Here is a 12,611-nt window from a genome sequence, read left to right as displayed (position 1 = left end):
TTGATTCTGAACTAATTGTATCCTTTTTGTTCCCATCGAGCTTTCTTGCCTAGTGACTAAGGATTTTCACACTTGTTGTGTCCATAAAAGATTTTCTCATAAAACACTAACATAAGTGTTAGAGGGATTCACTTTCGATAAGAATCCAAAAGCAAGTTCCCTATACTACCTTCTTTCCCTCCTCTGTTTCTGTCTTTAAGAAGCAGTGCATCCGGCAGGAATCGAACCTACTTTTTGACCCATTTTGCCTTTCTAGGTTGGTGGGAGCTTTCACCATTCAGCCATGGATGCTTTAGCGAGTGAACTAGGTTTTTGTTTGAGAGCGAACTAGGTTTTTAGTGGTATTCCTTCTCGAGCTTCTATTTCTTCCGTTAAGGGAGATTCGAGAAAAGATGGAATAGGAAGACGTGTTTCCAGAACGAACAAGATATGGGTAGAGAAGGGGAAGTTAGCAAAGTTAGACAAGATTGGAATGGGCATAGGAACATGTATTGATGTACCAGATCGGCTAATGCTCCTAGGTTGATGCGATGTATTCCACCAGTTGACTGGAGACTTTATTATTGGTATATCGATCGGTCCAGCACGGATTGAAATAGGAGCCGGTTTGACAGGAAGCTTTTGAAAATGCAGTGCACCCAGGTAAATAAGGAACAAGATGAATACAGAAGTTAAACGAGCATCCCACACCCGAAAGGTACCCCACATAGGCCTTCCCCGAAATCCCCCAGTCACTAACGTAAACAAAGTAGAAAAATCACCAATTTCTGTACCGGTTCCAGAAGAGCGAAGAAAAAGGGGATGTTTTGTTAATGGGAACAAGGAACTGTGTATAGCTGTCGCGATATAAATAACTATACTCATCCGAGCCGCAGGAACATGTACATATGAAATACGAGAATTTCCACCTTGTTGCAGATCTGGTGGTGCTACCCGAAGACTTAAATGAATAGCCATCGCTGTTAAGAACAACCGATGCCTTATGTGTATTGGATCCGCTCTTCTGTTAGCATGAACACATGAATGAGATTCTATTACTCTTCCTTATTCTTCCTAAATAGAACCCCCCAACCTAGGTGCGGAAGTAAAATAAATCCTTGTTTGTACATCGCTGAACTTACATACCCAGCCCCGGCTCAACATTCTTTTAAAACAATCGAATAACGGCTTTTCCATGACTTGGCCATTCAATCTTGTGAACTAATCGAGACCGAAATTGGATAAAGAGATACAAAAGGAGAGGAATACCCAATCGATGAAAGAACATGAAACCCTTCTGTTTCTATAGAGGTAAAGGAAACGGTTGGGGGCAATAAAGTAGGTGAAGTGGTTGGATTTTGCGAGCTGTTCCAACCACTGCTGGATGTGATTCGAAGAGCCGAACGAGAATGAATACCACACAGAAGAGTCAAGACTGGGCTCCCTAATAGAATGTTTAACCGATCCATTCCGGATTGATCGAATTGGTACGGAAGTTGTAACATGGGAAAAGCACAGAAAACATGACTTATTTGAATAACCCGGTGACCTACCAATTGTAGAAGTAGGATTTTTGGCAAGCAATAAGCACTTAAATAATACAATTCGAGTGTACCAGATTCTTTATCATTTCGAGGAAAAGGTTCGGGAGGAAAGGGAAATAGCAGAGGGATCCGAATTGAACCTAAATGGGAATGACATGAAAAATCTTTTTCAAAACCTATCATTAAGGGCGTGACGACGATATATGAGAGGAATAAAAAACTCGTGATTGGTGTGGAAGGGAAGATCTGCTTATGAAATTTTTCAAGAAAGAGTCGTGTCATTTCCTTACTTCTGCGTTCTTTCGAATTCATTCACTTCGACGGCTGGCACTACGCTAGCATTGCATGATTAGCTCCGACAGGACAGGTACTGCATTTCCTTAGTTGGATCCGCTCTTTCTCTCTAGTGCAGTTGTTGCTTCCGGCTATTTATTCAGTCGTCAATCAGCATTGATCCGGGTAGTTAGTCAATCCCTCTCTTTTTGCCCGTCCTTCTCTATCTATGAAATTCCTAATTCAGGGAGTTCTCTTTCCAATATCTACATGTTCATGCAAAGCAACAAACGAAATGCAAGAACTATCACGCGGAAGTCACACAGTATGCTGATTGTTCTGAAATGATAAAAAGTATGGGATTTCTTAAGAGATTCATACATAGAGATCTAAACTTACGGAAGGGCCCGGCCAGCAAACGAGATCTCTTACATCCAAAGGACCATGCCAATCGAAGATGAACCATTCACCGAGCCGAGTATGTGCAAGACAAGACACGGCTAGATATGTCAAATAGAAGATATTGCTTTTACACGAGCAACTCTTTTCTTCATGTGGGTACAACCCACTTTTCCTTTGATGAAATGCGAACACAAACTTCAGGCATCCAAGAAAGAAGTCAAGATCGAAATCGAAGCATTGTCATTGGGTTGAAGATCAATTCATATCGACAAGTCTTTCCATTCATCTTTTTGTTGATATTTGGATTCCGTTTTCAAATAAAGTCATCTTGTAGTTAGAAATCACCTTTAGAATCATCAGCCTCTGTCCCTACACTGACTCACTTATCCGGGATCGATCCTCACTACGGTCCTTTATTTCGAAATGAGGATAGGTCTCTCGCGGAACGAGGTGTAGATTGAGAAGAAAGATGAGCGTATGGTCCATACTCACTCGGGTTCAAACTTATTTTGCAGGGAGAAATGGGTACATGCCTGTAGATCTTCTTCACACAGCGAGTACTTGATTACGGAGCCTGATTCTATATATTATTTATGGATTATTATAGAATCTATCTTTTTCTGCAAATCATAGTGGGAATCCTATTACCGATACCTAAACGTTTTCTTTGTCGAAACAGAAAGGAGGGAAATTGGATAACCGACGACATGAGTTTCCCGTTCAACGTTCCGCTTCGCTCCACTGTTAGATAGGCAATTCAATAGTTACCGACGAAAGGAGTTCCCCTTCTCTTGGCCAATTGAAGTTCTGCTTCAATAAGTCATGACCTTCACTCTCCTCAAGTGAGGAGGGCATATTGTTTGACCAACGAAAGCCTCACTAGTTCCTTCTTCCCGTTCACTATTCCTGTAGCCTGAAATGAGTTATTTAGTTCGTGTCTCCTTGTTCTTGGGAAGAACCGAAGGTTCATTCGTGGCACTCGTAGACATAGTTGTATTTTAGACCCTCTTCTTTCCCTAAAAAGCTAATAAATCAAAACAAGAGAAAAGCAGAAGCGAAAGCTCGAGTCAAAGAGTGGAGGTCGCTCGGTAACTCGAGCCGATCAGTCCCATTCATTCTTGACCGAAACAAGTGGGCTATTCATTCCGGTGCCACCTTTGTTCAATCGAGTCCATGTTCTCTATTTCCCAAAACCCATTCGTTCACCGACCCGTGGACCAAAGGTTTAAAGCTTGGAATTGAGATTTCTAGCTTTCTTTAGTACAATATTTTTGCAAGAGCAACCCCGGGTTCGTTCCTAAGACTACACTCACAACTTTCTCTGTTCATGTTCCGGCATAGGAGATCTAGTGGTAGGATAGGGGACAGAGCTTTAGGGCTGCAGTAAACCTCATATGCGTGTGGCTCATCATAAGACCTTAGCCTGATGTCCTACCCAAAGACTTCAAAGGTAGTCACAGGACAACCTTTCCGAGTTCTAACTTCCAAACCTATAACTTGGTTTGCTTGCCTGCTTCCTATCTGACCTATCAATCAAAGAAATGTTCTAGTTCCGCGATACGAGCTTGACTGTCACTCTCAGACAGTAGATTTCTTGGTTGGGGGTCCCTTTATCAAAGGCTCCCTTCCCTACTGATCATACAAGAAATGAAGGTGGTTAGAAAGATGGCACATCGATCTTCTGTACACACCGTTCGTGCTGCGGAACGCAGAAAATCCGCCTTCCTTTGAAAAAAATTCCTGACTCCAAAGTATCAAAGGAGACTTGGGTGGCGCCTTCTGAAGAGCCCTTCATTCTACGACTCAGATAGGCTAGGATTCGTGTCTCAGCCGGAAGGGGTCATAGGACTGACTCAGACAAAGCGTTAGAAGTACGATCTCCGAATCTATAAGCTTTGGCCTACCTTCTTCCCTTATCTAATCTCTTAGGTAATAAGAAAGTGGTGTTAATTGTCACACTAATGAGCTGACCAGTGACATTTCCGTCTCAATTGAAGTCAACCTTACTATACTCGCTTGTAGGAGATCATCGCTCAGAAGGGTGTTCTTTCGCTAGAAAAACAAGAGTTTGAAGATCACCCAACCCACGAAAAGGTCAGAACTCTTGATCTAGCCCCACTTTCTATAGCAATTTATCGACATGTTGTTTTGAATGTCCTTGAAAAGGCCTACACACATACCCTGCCACTCGATGTGTAGTGGGTTTGTTCAGTAGAGATGGGTAGAGCGCACAAGTATTGGAAGGAAAGTTTCACCCTTCTTAAAAGAGAAAAAATTTGTATTGAACTATGATTTGAATTAATTTCTTATTAGTTTCCAAGTGGAAAATGTTCATTGCCTTGATCAGAGCATTTAAGCCTTTTAGAAGCGAGCATTTCCGTAGATTCTATTTTTCTAAAGCTAATGAACCGAATGGAAGAGAAAAACTTGGAATAAATAATAAAGAAGGAACCAACAAGAAAATAAAGAATTGTTCCAACCTTGGCTCGGGGTCTGTTTGGAAATGGAAAATAGTTCTCTCTCTCATCTGGTCTCGCCACAGTGACAAGAAAAACAAGTGAATAATTGGAATAGAACGCAATCGTCAACCAAAATCGGGTAGGATGTATTATAAAAGAAAGCCTTGCCTCACTCGCAAGTGAGGACCTCACCCCTCCTTCCTCATTTATTGAGAATGGAAAAAGATAATGTTCATTGCTTCCTCAAAACAAGAGTTCCACGGGCGGCTGCTCCAGAACGAGCTGCTCATGCTCAAACTGATCAACATAAAGTGGAAAGTGTAGTAGAGATATTACTCGCAGCATGAGAAGGAAGAGAAGATCTAACCTCTCTACTTGACACCTCTGAACCAACTTCATTCCTAGCTAAAACAGGAAAGCTGAAAGTACTCAAGCTTCAAACTCCTTGCTAACAGCCCTACCGATAAAAGGAATAATGCTTCAAGGACTATATGACAAGCTCTTATACGAGTTCCTAGTAAACCACTACTTGCGTAAAGTACTCTGCTCGCTCCCCTGCTCGTTCAAAGTATTCCACTCACTAGGATCTTAGTAAATAAGCTTGCTCCTTACCTTTCCTTCCTAGCATTGAGAGCAATAATACCTGTAATAACACAATGAACTTATCCTACTTAGGGAACAGGCTAGCATAAAGGGCAAAAGAGAAAGAGTTACACCCGGTATAAAACCAGGTGGTGTTACTTTCCTGCTTCGATCGCTCGGGTTCAGTTAGTAGCAGTTGCGAAGGAATCGCTCGGGTTCACTCCGCAGCAAATGAATCGCTCGGGTTTAGTTAACAGCCACGGGATCGACCGCTCGGATTCAGTAAGCGAACGCCTCGCTCAGGTTCAGTTAGGGCCAACGCCTCGCACACACGGGCGTAAGTGTACGAGAAAAACGCGCAAACCTCTGTGCATCGGTCGGCCCCGACCACCCACCATAACCAGGAACTCCCCGATATTTTCCTCGCATTCGCTTCTACTATGATTTTTTTCCGTCATGGACAGCCCAAATAAAGTCATGCAGCTGCGTCCCCGGCCCGCCCAAGACGAAAAGCCCATTTTCTATCCTGATTCTTTGTCATAGAAGTAGGATCCCACCACATCTATGATGATACGTGCTTTTGTCACAATTATTGTCATAGAAGTGTCATAAGCATGACAGAAAAAAATCCGTCCGGCCCAAAATGTCACGGATGTGTCTTTATTGTAGTGAGTGCTATATCCATGGCTCACACTCATGTATTGCATGAAAGTTGAAAAGGCTTGAGAACATTAAAAGTATGAAACAATTGCTTGGCTTGTCATCGGGGTTGTGCATGATAAATACTTTGTGTGATGAAGATAGAGCATGACAAGACTTTATGATTTTATAGGGATAACTTTCTTTAGCCATGGTATTTTGAGAATACATGATTGCTTTACTAGTATGCTTGAAGTCTTATTGTTTTTATGTCAATATTAAACTTTTGTTTTGAATCTTATGGATCTGAATATTCATGCCACAATAAGAAGAACTGCATTGATAAATATGTTAGGTAGCATTCCACATCAAAAATTCTATTTTTATCATTTACGTACTCGAGGACGAGCAGGAATTAAGCTTGGGGATGCTTGATACGTGTCTAATGTATCTATAATTTTTAATTGTTCCATGCTATTATATTATCTGTTTTGGATGTTTTATATGCATAATATGCTATTTTATATTATTTTTTGGACTAACTTATTAACCTAGTGCCAGTGCCAGTTTCTATTTTTCCTTGCTTTTAGCTTTTACAGAAAATCAATATCAAACGGAGTCCAAACGGAATAAAACTTTACGATGATTTTTCTTGGACCAGAAGAAACCCAAGAAGCTTCGGGAGGAGGCCTAAAGACCTAAGAGGAGGCCACATGCCATAGGGGCGCAACCCCTAGGCTTGTGGGCCCCTTGCAGACCTTCTAACCCTAACTCCGCCACTATAAATTCTCAAATATTCCCTCTACGTCAGAGGGTGCACCAAAAATACTTTTCCGTCACCGCAAGCTTCCTTTCTTGTGAGATCCCATCTTGGGGCCTTTTCCGGCACTCCACCGGAGGGGGGTTCGATCATGGAGGGCCTCTACATCAACCTTGCTTTGATGAAGCGTGAGTAGTTTACCACAGACCTAAGGGTCCATAGCTAGTAGCTAGATGGGTTCTTCTCTCTCTTTTATCTTCAATACAATGTTCTCCTCTATGTTCTTGGAGATCTAGTCGATGTAATCTTCTATTGCGGCGCGTTTAGTGAGATCTGATGAATTGTGAGTTTATTATCAGATTATCTATTAATATTATTTGAGTATTCTCTGAACTCTTTTATGCATGATTGCGATAGTTAGTATTTCTCTCCAATCTATCGATTTGGTTTGGCCTACTAGATTGGTTTTTCTTGCAATGGGAGAGGTGCTTTGTGATGGGTTCAATCTTGCGGTGTCCGCACCCAGTGACAGTAGGGGGAGCGAGGCACGTATTGTATTGTTGCCATTAAGGATAAAAAGATGGGGTTTATATCATATTGCTTGAGTTTATCCCACTACATCGTGTCATCTTGCTTAAGGTGTTACTCTGTTCTTATGAACTTAATACTCTAGATCCAGGCAGGAGTCGGTCGATGTGTGGAGTAATAGTAGTACATGCAGACAGGAGTCCGTCTACTTGTCACGGACGTGATGCCTATATTTATGATCATTGCCTTAGATATCGTCATCTTTGAGATTTTCTATTAATTTCTCAACAGTAATTTCTTTACCCACCGTATGCTTTATTCAAGAAACAAGCCTCTAGTGAAACCTATGGCCCCCGGTTCTATTTTCCATGATATATTTTTCAGATCTATAAAACCAAAAACCTACCTTGCTGCAATTTATTTATATTTACTTTATTTTTCCTTTTACTTATCTTTTATATCTATCTCTATTAGATCTCACTCTTGCAAGTGACCATGAAGGGATTGACAACCCTTTTTTGCGTTGAGTGTGAGTGTTTGTTAGTTTGTGCAGGTGCATATATTGGGTACTTGCTTGTGCCTCCTACTGGATTGGTACCTTGGTTCTTAACCGAGGAAATACTATCTCTACTTTGTCGCATAGCTACTTCTTGAGCTAGCGTTTATTTTTCCCTTGAAGAGGAAAGGGTGATGCAACAAAGTAGAGATAAGTATTTCCCTCAATTAAGAACCAAGGTATCAATCCAGTAGGAGGCACAAGCAAGTCTCCAATCAATGCACCTACACAAACTAACAAACACTTCCATTCAATGCGAAAAAGGGGTTGTCAATCCCTTCACAGTCTCGAACAAGAGTGAGATCTAATATAGATAGGTATAAAAGATAAATAAAAAGGCAAACTAAAGTAAATGTAAATAAATTGTAGAAAGATATTTTTGGGGTTTTTGGCTTATAGATCTGAAAATATATGATGGAAAATACACATGGGGGCCATAGGATTCACTAGAGGCTTCTCTCTTGAAAGAAAACATGCGATGGGTACACAAATTACTGTCGAGCAATTGATAGAAAATATCAAAGTTATGACAATATCAAAGGCAATGATCGTGAATATAGGCATCACGTCCGTGTCAAGAAGACCGACTCCTGCCTGCATCTACTACTATTACTCCACACATCGACCGCTATCTAGCATGCATCTAGAGTATTAAGTTCATAAGAACAGAGTAACGCCTTAAGTAAGATGACATGATGTAGAGGGATAAGCTCAAGCAATATGTTGAAAACCCCATCTTTTTACCCTTGTTGGAAACAATACAATACGTGCCTCGCTACCCCTACTATGTCACTGGCTGAGCGCACCACAACATTGAACCCAAAACTAAGCACCTCTCCCATTGCAAGAAACACCAATCTAGTTGGCCAAACCAAACTGGTAATTCGAAGAGAGATATTTAATCATGCATAAAAGAGTTTAGAAAAGACCCAAATAATATTCATAGATAATCTGATCATAAATCCACAATTCATCGGATCTCGACAAACACACCGCAAAAGAATACGGATAGAACTCGAAGAACATCGAGGGGAACATTGTATTGAAGATCAAAGAGAGAGAAGAAGCCATCTAGCTACTATCTATGGACCCGTAGGTCGGTGGTAAACTACTCACGCTTCATCCGAAGGGCAACAAGGTTGATGTAGATGCCCTCCATGATCGAATCCCCCTCCGGCATGGTGCCAGAAAAGGCCCCAAGATGGGATCTCATGGGAGCAGAGGCTTGCGGCAGCGGAAAAGTATTTTGGTGGACGCTTCTGGTGGTTTGGGAATATTTGGGAATTTATAGTGCAAGAATTAGGGTTAGGGGACCCCCGAGGGGCCCACAAGCCCTCAGGGCGCCCCCCTCCAGGGGCATGCCTGGCAGGCTTGTGCCCTCCTCAGCCATCTTCTGACCCCATATCCAAGTTCCGTGGATGTCTTCTGGTCCAAGAAAAATCATTGTAAAGTTTTATTCCATTTGGACTCCGTTTGATATTCCTTTTCTCTAAAACTCAAAAACAAGGAAAAAACAGAAACTAGCACTGGCCTCTAGGTTAATAGGTTAGTCCCAAAAATAATATAAAATAGCATATTAATGCATATAAAACATCCAAAACAGATAATATAATAGCATAGAACAATAAAAAATTATAGATACGTTGGAGACATATCAAGCATCCCCAAGCTTAATTCTTGCTCGTCCTCGAGTAAGTAAATCATAAAAACAGAATTTTTAATGTGGAATGCTACCTAACATATTTATCCATGTAATCTTCTTTATTGTGGCATGAATATTCAGATCCATAAGATTCAAAACAAAAGTTTAAAATTGACATAAAAACAATAATACTTCAAGCATACTAATAAAGCAATCACGTCTTCTCAAAATAACACGTCCAAAGAAAGTTATCCCTACAAAATCATATAGTCTGGCTATGCTCCATCTTCATCACACAAAGTATTTTATCATGTACAACCCCGATGACAAGCCAAGCAATTGTTTCATACTTTTAGCGTTCTCAAACTTTTTCAACTTTCACGCAATACTTGAGCGTGAGCCATGGATATAGCAATATAGGTGGGATAGAATATGGTGGTTGTGGGGAAGACAAAAAAAGGAGAAAGTTTCACATTAACTAGGCGTATTAACGGGCTATGGAGATGCCCATCAATAGATATCAATGTGAGTGAGTAGGGATTACCATGCAACAGATGCCCTAGAGCTATAAGTGTATGAAATTTCAAAAAGAAACTAAGTTGGTGTGCATCCAACTTGCTTGCTCATGAAGACCTAGGGCAAATTGAGGAAGTCCATCATTGTAATATACAAGCCAAGTTCTTATAATGAAAAATTCCCACTAGTATATGAAAGTGACAACATAGGAGACTCTCTATCATGAAGAACATGGTGCTACTTTGAAGCACAAGTGTGCAAAAAGGATAGTAACATTGTCTCTTCTCTCTTTTTCTCTCTTTTTTGTTTGGGCTTCTTTGGCCTCTTTTATTTTTTATTTGGGCTTCTTTGGCCTCTTTTATTTTTTATAAAGTCCGTAGACTCATCCCAACTTGTGAGGGAATCATAGCTTCCGTCATCCTTTCCTCACATGGGACAATGCTCTAATAATGATGATCATCACACTTTTGTTTACTTACAACTCAAGAATTACAACTCGATGCTAGAACAAAATATGACTCTATATGAATGCCTTCGGCGGTGTACCGGGATGTGCAATGATCAAGAGTGGCATGTATAAAAAAATATAAATGGTGGCCTTGCCACAAATACTATGCCAACTACATGATCATGCAAACCAATATGACAATGATGGTGCATGTCATAATAAAACGGAACGGTGCAAGTTGCATGGCAATATATCTCGGAATGGCTATGTAAATACCATAATAGGTAGGTATGGTGGCTGTTTTGAGGAAGGTATATGGTGGGTGTAATGCACCGGCGAGATTTGCGAGGTACTAGAGAGGATAGCAATGGTGGAAGGGTGAGAGTGCGTATAATCCATGGACTCAACATTAGACATAAAGAACTCACATACTTATTGCAAAAATTTATTAGTCATCGAAGCAAAGTACTACACACATGCTCCTAGGGGGATAGATTGGTAGGAAAAGGACCATCGCTCGTCTCCGACCGCCACTCATAAGGGATACAATCAAAAAAATAAATCATGCTCCAAGTTCATCACATAACGGTTCACCATACGTGCATGCTATGAGAATCACAAACTTTAAGACAAGTATTTTTACCAATCCACAATTACTCACTAGCATGACTCTAATATCGCCATCTTTATATCTCAAAACAATAATAAGGAATCAAACTTTTCATAGTATTCAATGCTCTTTATATGGAAGTTTTTACTATATCCCTCTTGGATGCCCATCATATTAGGACTAAATTCACAACCTAAGAAAATTACCATGCTGGTTAAAGACTCTCAAAATAATATAAGTGAAGGATGAGACTTCAACAATTTCTATAAAATAAAGCTATCGTCATGCTCTAAAAAGATATAAGTGAAGCACTAGAGCAAACTGCCTAGCTCAAAAGATATAAGTGAAGCACATAGAGTAATCTAATAAATTCACGATTCATGCATGTCCCTCTAGAAGGTGTCTACAGCAAGGATGATTTTGGCAAACTAAAAAGCAAAGACTCATATCATACAAGATGCTCCAAGCAAAACACATATCATGTGGTGAATAAAAATATGGCCTCAACTCAATTTACCGATGGATGAAGACGAAAGAGGGGATGCCATCCGGGGAATCCCCAAGCTTAGATGCTTGGTTGTCCTTGAATATTACTTTGGGGTGACTTTGGCATCCCCAAGCTTAGGCTCTTGCCACTCCTTATTCCATAGTCCATCAAATCTTCACCCAACACTTGAAAACTTCACAACACAAAACTCAACAGAAAACTCATGAGATCCGTTAGTATAATAAAATAAATCACCACTTTAGGTACTATTGTGAACTCGTTATAAATTTATATTGGTGTTATATCTACTGTATTCCAACTTCTCCATGGTTCATAACCCCTGATACTACCCATAGATTCATCAAAATAAGCAAACAACACATAGAAAATAGAATCTGTGAAAAGAGAATAGTTGTAGCAATCTGTAATTCTGTAACTCCAAAAATTCAGGACAATTAAGACAATCCCGGAAATTTTTATGTCAATCTTGTGTAAAAAATTCAGATCAAAAGCACGGTTCTGTGATTTTTGAAAATTCTGGTAATGATCATAAAAGTTTTTGTTTTTCAGTAAGATCAAACCAACTATCACCATAGACCATCCCAAAGGTGTTGGTTGGCTCAAACACTAAGTAAAACACCAAAAGACAATAGCTATAGAGGTAATAATCTGCATTCATTGAAAAACAAAAACAAAAATAACAAAAATAAAATTGGGTTGCCTCCCAACAAGCGCTATTGTTTATCGCCCCTAGCTAGGCATAAAACATAGATCTAGGTATTGTCATATTTAGTATGCAATCCATAAGTAGCCCTCATAATAGATTCATATGGCAACTTAATTTTCTTTCTTGGAAAGTGTTCCATGCCCTTCCTTAACGAAAATTGAAATCTAATGTTTCCTTCTTCCATATTAATAATTGCACCAATCGTTCTAAGGAAAGGTCTACCAAGAATAATAGGACATGTAGGATTGCAATCTATATCAAGCACAATAAAATCGACGGGCACATAATTCCTATTTTCAACAGTTAGAACATTATTAATCCTTCTCATAGGTTTCTTAATAGTGGAATCCGCCAGATGCAAATTCAAAGAACAATCATAAAATTTGTGGAAACCTAGCACATCACATAAAGTTTTCGGAATAGTGGAAACACTAGCACCCAAACCACACAAAGCATTGC

Source organism: Aegilops tauschii, chromosome 3 (assembly GCF_002575655.3).
Source record: "Aegilops tauschii subsp. strangulata cultivar AL8/78 chromosome 3, Aet v6.0, whole genome shotgun sequence".
NCBI lineage: Eukaryota > Viridiplantae > Streptophyta > Magnoliopsida > Poales > Poaceae > Aegilops > Aegilops tauschii.
The sequence above is the reverse complement of the archived record's forward strand: the minus strand, read 5'-3'. Positions refer to the sequence as shown.